A 13,011-nucleotide genomic window follows, 5' to 3' on the forward strand; every position below is an offset into this window, starting at 1 on the left:
CTGATACCTGGGATGGCAGGAATGATGTATGAGGAGAGATTGGGTCGATTGGGCTTGTACTCGCAGGAGTTTAGAAGAATGAGAGGGGATCTCATTGAAACTCATAAAATTCTGACAGGACTGGACAGACTAGATGCAGGAAGGATGTTCCCGATGGTCAGGGAGTCCAGAACCAGGGGTCACAGTCTAAGGATAAGGGGTAAGCCATTTAGGACAGAAATGAGGAGGAACTTCTTCACCCAGATAGTGGTGAACCTGTGGAATTCTCTACCACAGAAGGCCGTAGAGGCCAATACATTAAATATATTCAAGAAATATTTGGATATATTTCTTAAGGCTAAAGGGATCAAGGGGTATGGGGAGAAGGCAGGGACAGGGGACTGAATTTGGATGATCAGCCATGATCGCATTGAATGGCGGAGCAGGCTCGAGGGGTCGAATGGCCTACTCCTGCTCCTATCTTCTATGTTTCTATGTTTCTGCCACTCCACCTCCCTTTTTTCCTTCCCTATCTTTTCTGAACACCTTGAAAATTAAGTGCCCAGTCCTCACCATTTTAAAGCCACGTTATTGTTGAGAGATAGATTGAAAGACTTGCATTTCTATAATGCCTTTCACAAACTCAGGACGTCCCAAAGCGCTTCACAGATAGTGAAGTAGTTTTGAAGTGTAGTCACTGTTGGAATGTAGGAAATGCGATCGCAATTCTGCGCACAGCAAGCTCCCAAAACTGCAATGTGACAATGACCATATAATCGGTTTTAGTGATGTTGGTTGAGGGATAAATAATGGCCTTGAGACCAGGAGAACTCCCCTGCTCTTCTTCGAATAGTGCTGTGGGATCTTTTACGAATAACTGAGAGGGCAGATGTAACGTCGGTTTAACCCTCAGACAGTGCAGCACTCCCTCAGTATTAGCTCCGACAGTGCAGCGTGCCCTCAGTAGTGCCCCTCTGACAGTGCAACGCTTCTGCAGTACTGCCCCTCCAACAGTGCAGCACTCCCTCAGTACAGCCCCTCCGACAGTGCAGCGCTCCCTCAGTACTGACCCTCCAATAATGCAGCGCTCCCTCAGTACTGCCCCTCCGACAGTGCAGCACTCCCTCAGTAATGCGCCTCCGACAGTGCAGAGCTCCCTCAGTACTGCATCTCCGACAGCACAGCACTCTCTCAGCGCTGCCCCTCTGACAGTGCAGCACTCTGTCAGTACTGCCCCTCCGACAGTGAGGCGCTCACTCAGTACTGCCTCCCAGACAGTGCAGCATGCCCTCAGTACTGCTTCTCCGACAGTGCAGCACTCCCTCAGTACTGCCCTTCTGACAGTGCAGCACACTTTCAGTACTGCCCCTCTGACAGTGCAGCTCTCTTTCAGTACTGCCCCTCCGACAGTGCAGCGCTCCCTCAGTACTGACCCTCCAATAATGCAGCGCTCCCTCAGTACTGCCCATCTGACAGTGCAGCGCTCCCTCAGTACTGCCCCTCCAACAGTGCAGCGCTCCCTCAGTACTGCCCCTCCGATATTGCAGCGCTCCCTCAGTACTGACCCTCCGACAGTGCAGCGCTCCCTCAGTACTGCCCCTCCGACAGTGCAGCGCTCCCTCAGTACTGCCCCTCCTACAGGGCAGTGCTCCCTCAGTACTGACATTCCGACAGTGCAATGCTCCCTCAGTACTGCCTCTCTGACAGTGCAGTGCTCCCTCAATACTGCCCCGCCGACAGTGCAGCGCTCCCTCAGGACTGCACTGGGATGTCAGCCTGGATTATGGGCTCGAGTCTGTGGAACTGAACTTGAATCCCATGACCTTCTGACGCAGAGACGAGAGTGCTGCCCACTGAGCCATGGCTGAGACACGTATCCAGAGCACGGAGCTAAATGTGTAAATGGGTTTGAGATACAGATCAGTCATGATCGAATTGAATGGCGGATCAGGCTCGACGGGCTGAATGGCCTCCTCCTGTTCCTACATCATCCTCCCCACCTGCCACCTCAGACCAATGGGATTTGGATAAATATTTGAAATGGAAATGTTTGTCGGGCAGTGGGGAAAAAACGGGATAGAGGGACTAATTGGAGAGCTCTTTCAAAGAGCCAGCACAGCACGATGGGCCGAATGGCCTCCTCCTGGGCTGTGAGATTCTCTGAACAGCTGCAGCAGCCCAGATTAATTCCATGTCTCCCAGAGTTTCTGCTTTTCCAGGTTATTAAAGAGACCCGTCCTACAGCAATCCCACCCTCTGGGCTGCTGGGAATCACTGAGCATTCCTAATAACAGGATCCCAACTCAATGCCTGTCACAGGAAGTCGAAGGTTTCAGCCAATCACCTGCCACTGGACAACTGACCAATCGGGTTCAATTCCCCAACACGGGTTTATTATAAATAAATCATTGCTCAAACATCAGGAGTGGGGAATGTTCTCCATGGGTGAAGATAATGTTCCCGGAAGGAATACTGTGCGTCTGTCGCTCAATCAGACCCTTATTTCCATTTACAAGCGCACTCTGCTCAACTCTGGGTCTCGTTCTGTCTTCCTATTGATTTGTGTTTCAGTGGGAATTGGTTTTCAGCTTTTAATCTTCAAATTAACCTTCCCTCTCACACATGCTGAGGAGGCAATAATGTTCTGTGAGCTAATTGAGAAATGGATTGTCTTCTTTCTCGTTCCCCATTGCCCAGGATTTATATTGTGGAACAGTTGCCAATCGTTCTGGTGTTAAGGAACCTGGCTGAGGTTTGGATCTGGTTATCGTGCAGTGTTCGACCCAGACTTCAATAGTCTTTTGTGTGTCAGCCGTGGCTCAGTGGTTGCACACACACACAAACAAGCTCATGGTCTACAGAGCATCAGTGATACCCGCCCTGCTGTATGCCTCAGAGACATGGACCATGTACAGCAGGCACCTCCAACGCTGAGTTACCACCAACGCTGCCTCCACAAGATCCTGCAAATCCATTGGCAGGATAGGCGCACCAACATCAGTATTCTCGCTCAGGCCAACATCTCCAGCATCGAAGCTTTGACCACGCTCGATCAGCTCCGATGGACAGGTCTCATCGTCCGCATGCCCGATACGAGACTCCCAAAACAACCGCTCTACTTGGAACTCTAACCTGGCAAGAGAGCCCCAGGTGGGCAGAGGAAACGCTTCAAGGACACCCTCAAAGCCTCCTTGAAAAAGTGTAACTTCCCCGCCGACACCTGGGAATCCGTGGCCCAAGACCGCACAAAGTGGAGGAGAAGCATCCGGGAAGGCGACGAACACCTCGAGTCTCTTCGCCGGGAGCAAGCGGAAGCCAAACACAAGCAGCGCAAGGAGCGCACGTCAACCCAAGCACCCCACCCACCCGCCCCTTCAACCACCGTCTGCCCCACCTGTGACAGAGACGGTAGGTCCCGCATTGGACTCATCAATCACCTGCGAACTCATGTTTAATGTGGAAGCAAGTCATCCTCGGTTCCGAGGGACTGCCTAAGAGAAGAGTTGGTGCACACGAGCCCCTTTCACCACCTCAGGATGTCCCAAAGAGGCTTACAGCCAATGAAGTACTTCTGAAGTAACGAGGAAATAATTGCAGGGCTGTGGGGAAAGAGCAGGGAGTGGGACTAATTGGAGAGCTCTTTCAAAGAGCCGGCACAGGCACGATGGGCCGAATGGCCTCCTCCTGTGCTGTCTGATTCTATGATGTTAATCCAGACCTTTAAAAACTTGAATCAGATCATCTCTCAGTCTGATTCGCTCCAGTGAAAGTAAATTCTACCTAATTTAAGATATCTCCTCTCAGTACTTTTCATTGAATTAATTTTATGATAAATAAGAATAAAGTGTCAGCAATGAAAGGAGGTGGGGTGGCAGTATTGGTTGTGGAAAATGTTACCGTGCTGGAGAGAGAGGATGTCCCGGAGGGGTCAAGGACACAATCTATTTGGTTAGAGTTAAGAAATAATAGAGGTGCCATTTCACTACTTGGTGTATTCTATAGGCTGCCAACTAGTGGGAGGGATATAGAGGAGCAAATTTACTGGGAAATTACAGAGAGGTTCAAGAATATAGAGTAGTGATAATGGGGGACTTCTTTTTATTAGTTCATGGGATGTGGGCGTCGCTGGCAAGGCCGGCATTTATTGCCCATTCCTAATTGCCCTTGAGAAGGTGGTGGTGAGACACCTTCTTGAACCGCTGCAGTCCGTGTGGTGAAGGTGCTCCCACAGTGCTGTTAGGGAGGGAGTTCCAGGATTTTGACCCAGCGACGATGAAGGAATGGCCGATATATTTCCAAGTCAGGATGGTGTGTGACTTGAAGGGCAACTTGGAGGTGGTGGTGTTCCCATGTGCCTGCTGCCCTTGACCTTGGGAGGTGCTGCTGAAGAAGCCTTGGTGAGTTGCTGCAGTGCATCTTGTAGATGGTTCACACTGCAGGATCGGGTGTATATGTATGATTTAGTAAAACATTTTTGTATAACTATAATATGTGAAATTGTATGTTAAAAGCCTAAAAGCCTGTATAAAATGGTGAATGGCTGAGAGAAAAGCAGGATGGGAAATTCTGCCAACCTGACTGAAACTCGCTCTGTTTTCAATTACTCGAGTTTATGGAGACTGTCAGGGATACATAGATACATAGAAGATAGGAGCAGGAGTAGGCCATTCGGCCCTTCGTGCCTGCTCCGCCATTCGATGAGATCATGGCTGATCCTTTAATTCAGTATCCCGTCCCCGCCTTCTCTCCGTAACCCTTAACCCCTTTTGCCCGTAGAAATATATCTAATTCCCTCTTAAATATATTTAATGAGCTGGCGTACACTGCCCTCTGTGGCAATGAGTTCCACAGGTTCACCACTCTCTGAGTGAAGAAATTCCCCCTCATCTCTGTCCTAAATGGTTTAGCCCTTATCCTTAAATTATGTCCTCTAGTTCTGTTCTCACCCGCCAAGGGAAACATTCCTTCTGCATCCAGTCTGTCTAGACCTGTCAGAATTTTATACACTTCTATGAGGTCCCCTCTCAATCTTCTAAACTCCAGTGTGTACATCCCTAAACTACATAGTCTCTCCTCATAGGTCATTCCCGCCATTCCTGGTATCAGCCTGGTGAATCGCCGCTGCACCCCCTCCATGGCAAGAACATCCTTCCTCAGATGAGGCGACCAAAACTGTACACAGTACTCGAGGTGTGGTCTCACCAGTGCCCTGTACAGCTGCAGCAAGGTATCCCTGTTCCTGTATTCTAACCCTTTTGCTATGAAGGCCAGCATACCGTTTGCCTTCTTGACCGCCTGTTGCACCTGCATGCTCGCCTTCAGTGACTGGTGTACAAGAACACCCAGGTCTCTCTGTACTTCCCCCTCTCCCAATCTATTGCCATTTAAATAATAATTTGCCCTCCCGTTCCTGCACCCAAGTTGGATAACTTCGCACTTGTCCACATTATAGTGCATCTGCCATTTATCCGCCCAATCGCCCAGTCTGTCCAAATCGCTCTGGAGCTTTCTGGTCTCTTCCTCTGAGCCCACCCCCCCTCCTAGTTTAGTGTCGTCTGCAAATTTGGAAATGCTGCATCCGACTCCCTGATCCAGGTCATTAATGTAAATTGTGAACAGCTGGGGGCCCAGGACAGATCCCTGTGGTACCCCACTTGTTACTGCCTGCCATTCAGAAAATGAGCCGTTTATTCCAACTCTCTGTTTTCTATCTGACAGCCAGTTCCCTATCCACGCCAAAACTTTCCCCTTTATCCCATGAGCCTCAATTTTCCATGCTAATCTTTTATGTGGGACCTTATCGAAGGCCTTTTGGAAGTCCAGGTACACCACATCTACTGGCTCTCCCCCATCTATTCTACCAGTTACTCCCTCAAAAAATTCCAATAGATTAGTCAAGCACGATTTACCCTTTGTAAATCCATGTTGACTCTGTCCTATCCTGTCCCCATTTGCTAAGTGCTCCGCTATTTCATCCTTAATGATGGACTCCAGCATTTTGCCCACAACTGATGTAAGGCTTACAGGTCTGTAATTACCTGCTTTTTCCCTACCCCCCTTTTTGAATAGTGGGGTAACATTAGCTACCCTCCAATCCATCGGCACTGTTCCCGAGTCTAATGAATTCTGAAAAATCATCCTTAGTGCATCCGCTATCTCTAGGGCCACCTCCTTCAGTACCCTAGGATGCATGTTATCAGGCCCTGGGGATTTGTCCACCTTCAATCCCTTTAGCTTCCTTAACACCATATCCTTAGAGATATTGATTTGCGTCAGTTCCTCCTTTGCCAATGTCCCTATTTTTCCCGATATCCCAGGGAGGTTTTTTGTGTCTTCCTTCGTAAAGACTGACCCAAAGTATGCATTTAGTTGATCTGCCATTTCCTTATTTCCCATTATATATTCCCCCGTATCTGACTGCAATGGACCAACTTTGGTTTTCACCAGTCTTTTCCTTTTGATATACTTATAAAAGCTTTTGGAGTTAGTTTTTATATTTTCCGCCAGCTTGTTTTCGTAAGCTATTTTGCCCCTCTTGATTATGCCCTTTGCCCTCCTTTGCTCTATCTTAAACTGTTCCCAATCTTCCGCTCTGGCGCTTTTTTTGGCTATTTTATACGCCCTATCTTTGGATTTTATGCTGTCTCTAATTTCCCCTGTTATCCACGGTTGAGTCACCTTTTTAGATTTCCTTTTATGCCAGATTGGTATAAACAATTTTTGCAATTTTGTCATTCTATCTTTAAATGTTTGCCATTGTTTATCTACCTCCAGTCCTCCCAGGAACGTTGTCCAATCAGACCTACTCAGTTCCCGTCTCATGGCATCATAATTCCCCTTGTTTAAATTCAGGACCTTAGTCTCTGAGTCAATTTCTTCGCTCTCCATTTCGAGTGAGAAATCGATCATGTTATGATCGCTCTGACCCAAGGGTCCCCGTACAACAAGATTACTGATTAGTCCCTTCTCATTGCACAGTACCCAGTCCAATATAGCCTGTTCCCGAGTTGGTTCCTCGACATATTGATCCAGATAACCATCCCTCAAACACTCAAGGAATTCCTCCTCCTCATTATTTTTACTGATTAGGCTAGTCCAATCTATATGTAAGTTAAAGTCACCTATGATGACAGCTGTGCTCTTATTGCACGCTTCTCTAATTTCCCTCGTGATGCCCTCCCTAACCTCTATTTTACTATTTGGAGGCCTATATACCACTCCTATTAATGTTTTTCGCCCCTCGCTATTTCTTAGCTCCACCCATATAGATTCTGTATTAACTGAGTTAATATCCTTCCTTTCAATTGCATTTATCCCCTCTTTTACTAGCAATGCTACCCCTCCTCCCTTTCTTTTTTGTCGATCCTTCCTAAATACTGAATACCCCTGTATGTTAAGCTCCCAGCCCTGCTCACCCTGCAACCATGTTTCCGTAATCCCAATTAGGTCATAATTATTAACCTCTATTTCCACAGCTAATTCATCTACCTTGTTCCTGATGCTTCTCGCATTAAGGTATAAAACCCTCAGGCTTTTTTTATGCTCACATTTTTTATGAATTAGTTTGGCCCTTTGTTTTTTGTTCCTCACCCTTTTATCATTTATTTCTGTCTGCCTTTCACTTTCCTCTATTTCACTACATAGGTTTCTAGCCCCCTGCCATACTAGTTTAAATGCTCCCGAACTGCTTTATCAAAAATTACCCCGAGAACATCAGTTCCATCTCTGCACAGGTGTAGACCGTCCCTTTTGTATAGGTCACACCTACCACAAAACTGGTTCCAATGCCTCAAAAATTTAAAACCCTCCCTCTTACACCACTGCTCAAGCCACGTATTTAGCCTAACTATCCTGTTCTCTGTACTCTTACTAGCACGTGGCACTGGTAGTAATCCAGAGATTACTACCTTCGAGGTCCTACTTTTTAGCTTGGCTCCTAACTCCCGAAATTCTACTTGTAGGACCTCTTCCCTTTTTTTAGCTACGTCGTTGGTACCAACATGTATCACGACAACTGGCTGTTCCCCCTCCCCCTCCAGAATGTTCTGCACCAGCGCCGAGACATCCTTGACCCTTGCACCAGGGAGGCAACATACCATCCTGGAGTCTCGGTCGCGACCACAGAAACCCCTATCTATTCCCCTTACAATCGAATCCCCTATTACTATAGCCCTGCCACTCTTTTTCCCTCCCTTCTTTGCAACAGAGCCAGTCATGGTGCCATGAGCCTGGCTGCTGGTGCCTTCCCCCGATGTGTCACCCCCCCCGACAACAGTACCTAAGGCGGTGAACCTGTTGCTAAGGGAGACAACCCCAGGGGATTTCTGCACTACCTTCCTGCCCTTGCTCTGCCTTTTGGTCACCCATGTACTGTCTACGCTGGCCTTAACCTGCGGTGTGACCAACTCACTAAATGTGCTATCCACACCCCTCTCAGAATCGTGGATGCTCCAAAGTGAGTCCATCTGCAGCTCAAGGGCCGTCATGCGGTCCCACATGAGCTGCAGCTGGACACACTTCCTGCACACATAGTCGTCAGGGACACAGGAAGCGTCCCTGATTTCCCACATGTTACAGGAGGAGCATGACACAGGTCCGAGCTCTACTGCCATGACTTAACCCTTATATTACTTTTAATTTTCTAGTTTTAGTTTATTTATCGACTTTTGTTTTCCCGAAGCTTACTTAGACCAATGTATACTGTACTCCTCTTATTCCTTTTTAAACTAACCAAATCCCACTAGTTTTGGTTTTACTTCCTAGGAAGGTTTGAGGAAAGTACTTACCAGTTAGTCTTACCTCCCTGGTCTTTCGCTGACTTCCCGGTCTTGTGTCCCCTTGGTCCTACGCCGACTTCCCGCTCCTCCCGGTTCCTGCCCTGCTGAAAAGAAACTGAGACCAAAAAATTTGTGACCTCTGTTTTTAGACAGCTGCTAAAAGACTACTAGGTTAGAGGAGGGGGGCGGTGGGGGTTCCTACTCTGTAGGAACTCGGGTTTAAGCCACCACCCTCCTTAAATACCTTTCACCTGGGTGCTTCCCACCAGGTCCGCTTCTGAAAAAAAGCTCAAGAGCTGGACTTCCGCCTCAGCTGTTTTTTAAATGGCCCCGAGTCTCGCCGACTGCTGCCTCTCCGCTGCTGCTCTCTCCCGACTGGTCTCGGGCCTCGCTGGTCGCCGGGTTTCCTGCCGAGCTCCTCCTCGCTGCTCCCGCTGGTCCCGACTGGTCTCGGGCCTCGCCTCTCTCCGGTTTTTATACCGGTCTCACACTGCTCCCGACTGGTCTCGGGCCTCGCTGGTCGCCGGGTTTCCTGCCGAGCTCCTCCTCGCTGCTCCCGCTGGTCCCGATGTGGTATTCCATAATGTGACAGAAAAGAGATACAAGTTGGAGAAGAGAGAGAGAAATGGAAGGCACCCCTCAGTGATACCACTATAAAATGGACAGACTGTTTAGACAACATCTTGGGAAATGGTCTTTGGAAAGAGAACATCTAAAGATAAAAGGCACTTTGATCTGCACAAAGCGAGACCGAGTGGGATCAACAAGGTCATAAAACATGTACTGGGTGTCAGATAGCTGTTTGCAGTCACGTAGGCAAAAGAAGGAAAAGTGTATAAAGATACGGATATTGAACACTGAAGGCAGCACGAACCAGAGGTGAAGGAACACAGTCAACACAACACAGCAAGATCCCAGAGAAGCGAACTTCAGTCAACAGAACACAGCAAGTTCCCAGAGAAGCGAGCTTCAGTCAACAGAACACAGCAAGATCCCAGAGAAGCGAGCTTCAGTCAACAGAACACAGCAAGATCCCAGAAAAGCAAGCTTCAGTCAGGAGAAAACAGCAAGAGAAGGAAGAGACCGCACCACAGTCGCTCGGAAGGAACGCCAAGGCTCAAACCAACAAGACTGTGACTATCTCCTTGTTCAGTTTTACTTCTTTGTACTGGGTGTTTATTGTTAATAAACCTGTTTTACTGATACACAATATACCTGAACCCAGGGTGGCTTGTGTAGTCACAGACTGTTTTACTGATACACAATATACCTGGACCCAGAGTGGTTTGTGTAGTCACGGACTGTTTTACTGATACACAATATACCTGTACCCAGAGTGGTTTGTGTAGTCACGGACTGTTTTACTGATACACATACTTGTACCCAGAGTGGTTTGTGTAGTCATGGACTGTTTTACTGATACACAATATATCTGTACCCAGAGTGGTTTGTGTAGTCACGGACTGTTTTACTGATACACAATATACCTGAACCCAGGGTGGTTTGTGTAGTCACCGACAAATTATTATAAGATATATTGGAAGCTACAACACTGCAGTCACGGTGCGCCAGTGGTGGAAGGAGTGCGTGTTTAAGTTGGTGGATGGGGTGCCAATCAAGCGGGCTGCTTTGTCCTGGATGGTGTCGAGTTCTTGAGTGTTGTTAGAGCTGCACTCACCCAGGCAAGTGAAGAGTATTCCAACACACTCCTTACTTGTGCCTTGTAGATGGTGGAAAGGCTTTGGGGAGTCAGGAGGTGAGACACTCGCCACAGAATACCCAGCCTCTGACCTGCTCTTGTTGCCACAGTATTTATGTGGCTGGTACAATTAAGTTTCTGGTCAATGGTAACCCCAGGATATTGATGGTGGGGGATTCGGCGATGGTAATGCAGTTGAATGTCAAGGGGTGGTGGTTAGATGCTCGCTTGTTGGAGCTAGTTATTGCCTGGCACTTGTGTGGCGCGAATGTTACCTGTTACTTATCAGCTCAAGCCTGAATGACGTCCAGGTCTTGCTACATGCGGGCATGGACTGCTTCATTATCTGAGGAGTTGCGAATGGCACTGAACACTCTGTAGTCATCAGCGAACACCCCCACTTCTGACCTTATGATGGAGGGAAGTTCATTGATGAAGCAGCTGAAGATGGTTGGGCCTAGGACACTGCCCTGAGGAACTCCTGCAGCGATGTCCTGGGGCTGTGATGATTGACCTCCAACCACCACTGAAGGGATATTTACTAGTCCAAGCCCCGTTATGGCTAACCCAGATCAGGCGTATTTCTCAGAAGTTCACTTTCAACTAACGATTGAGGTAGCCGACTCCTAAAGATGCTTAATTGGGTCCAAAGGTCTGGGCTATCTCTCCCTAAAGGAAAGGAACAACCCAAGAATGAGACCGTCCTCCAGATTGCGCTTTTAATAAGTTTAGCTAGACTGTAACATCCCGGATAGTATGAGGGTCCGGAACCCTCCCTCAGAGTTCTGTAACTCTTCATCAAAGAGTGTACAGAGATTGGGTTTGCGAGTTATTGATATGGAAGACCTATGTGAGACAATTCTAAAAATATATAGAGATTTATTAAAAGAACCCACATGCAATTTACATTTGGTGAATCAGTCAATGGCAACGTTAACAGTTCTAAAAACAGAAAATATACTCTTATTATTAACAGAGAATCTTACTTTTAAATCTTAACTTTGCTACAGTATTACTGTTCTTAAAGTTTTCTATACAGGATATCCATCAATATCAAATAACTTTGATCCCTGAGGTACAAAGAGTTGGAGACTACAGAGCCGCCTCTGTAGCTGAGAATCGCTTTGCCCGATTAAAGCGAGTCTGATATCCCATTTGAGAGTTCAATATTTATACCCTTTTTCAGTGGTATTTCCTTTAAAGCTTCTGCTGACCCAAGTTAATTATCCCTATTCATCTTTCTGCCCACCTCTGCAATTCTTACTGCCACATCCACTTGTAATATCATAGATTCTTGTCTCATCTCCAGGTGTTCTGAGTTTCCCATATAGAACAATGCGAAAGGCAGTGTTCCTTATTTTATGTCATCTTTACGAGGGCAGATGTTCCTTATCTTATGTGCCAACTTTACGAAGTTTAAATTAAAACACCTTATCCAGGGTGAACCATTGTTTTTGTTCCCAAAGGTCAGCCTGTCGGAGCCATGCACCTTCTGTTTCAATAAGGTTATTTATTCAGGGTCAACAGCTGTCTTGTCTCAGTAGCCAGAAATCTTTCGTAGCTATTTCATCGTTAGGTTTCTAAATTTCCAAACCCAGTTTGTCATGTTTCAATAAGGCCAAAATTCTTTCATAAGATCGTGTATTTTTCTGAATAGGTTATACGGCTCATTCCTTCTCACCACACCCAGCTTCCTTTGTGCTCGGTATGACTCCAACCAGTGGAGAGATCCCCCCCGATTCCCATTGTCTTCAGTTTTACTGGGGCTCCTTGATGCCAGACTCGGTCAAATGCTGCCTTGATGTCAGGGGCAGTCACTCTCACCTCACCTCTGGAATTCAGTTCTTAGGTCCAGGTGTAGCAGGCGAGTGAAGTCTCGAAGCTGTTTGAAGGGTCGAGAGTTGGAGGATGGAGGTTGTTGCCGTAGGAATGAGAGTTGGTAACGGTGCAGAAAGATGATGGTGAAATTGACACAAGTTGGAGTTCACCGTAGATCAAAAGCGGCTAATTGAGAAATGGATTGCCTTCTTTCTCATTCCCCATTGCCCAGGATTTATATTGTGGAACAGTTGCCAATCGTTCTGGTGTTAAGGAACCTGGCTGAGGTTTGGATCTGGTTATCGTGCAGTGTTCGACCCAGACTTCAATAGTTTTTTGTGTGTCAGCCGTGGCTCAGTGGTTGCACATGAGCCCCTTTCACCACCTCAGGACGCCCCAAAGAGCTTTACAGCCAATGAAGTACTTCTGAAGTAACGAGGAAATAATTGCAGGGCTGTGGGGAAAGAGCAGGGAGTGGGACTAATTGGAGAGCTCGTTGAAAGAGCCGGCACAGGCACGATGGGCCAAATGGCCTCCTCCTGTGCTGTGAGATTCTATGATGTTTATCCAGACCTTTAAAGACTTGTATCAGATCATCTCTCAGTCTGCTTCTCTCCAGTGAAAGTAAATTCTTCCTAATTTAAAATATCTCCTCTCAGTTTTTTTCATTCATGAATCAATTTTATGATAAATATAAGAATAAAATATGGGCAAATCTCACCGGGTGTCACCTTTAAA

The sequence above is a fragment of the Somniosus microcephalus genome, chromosome 3 (assembly GCF_052327205.1).
Source record: "Somniosus microcephalus isolate GS21.2 chromosome 3, FLI_Smic_1.0, whole genome shotgun sequence".
Classification (NCBI taxonomy): Eukaryota; Metazoa; Chordata; class Chondrichthyes; order Squaliformes; family Somniosidae; genus Somniosus; species Somniosus microcephalus.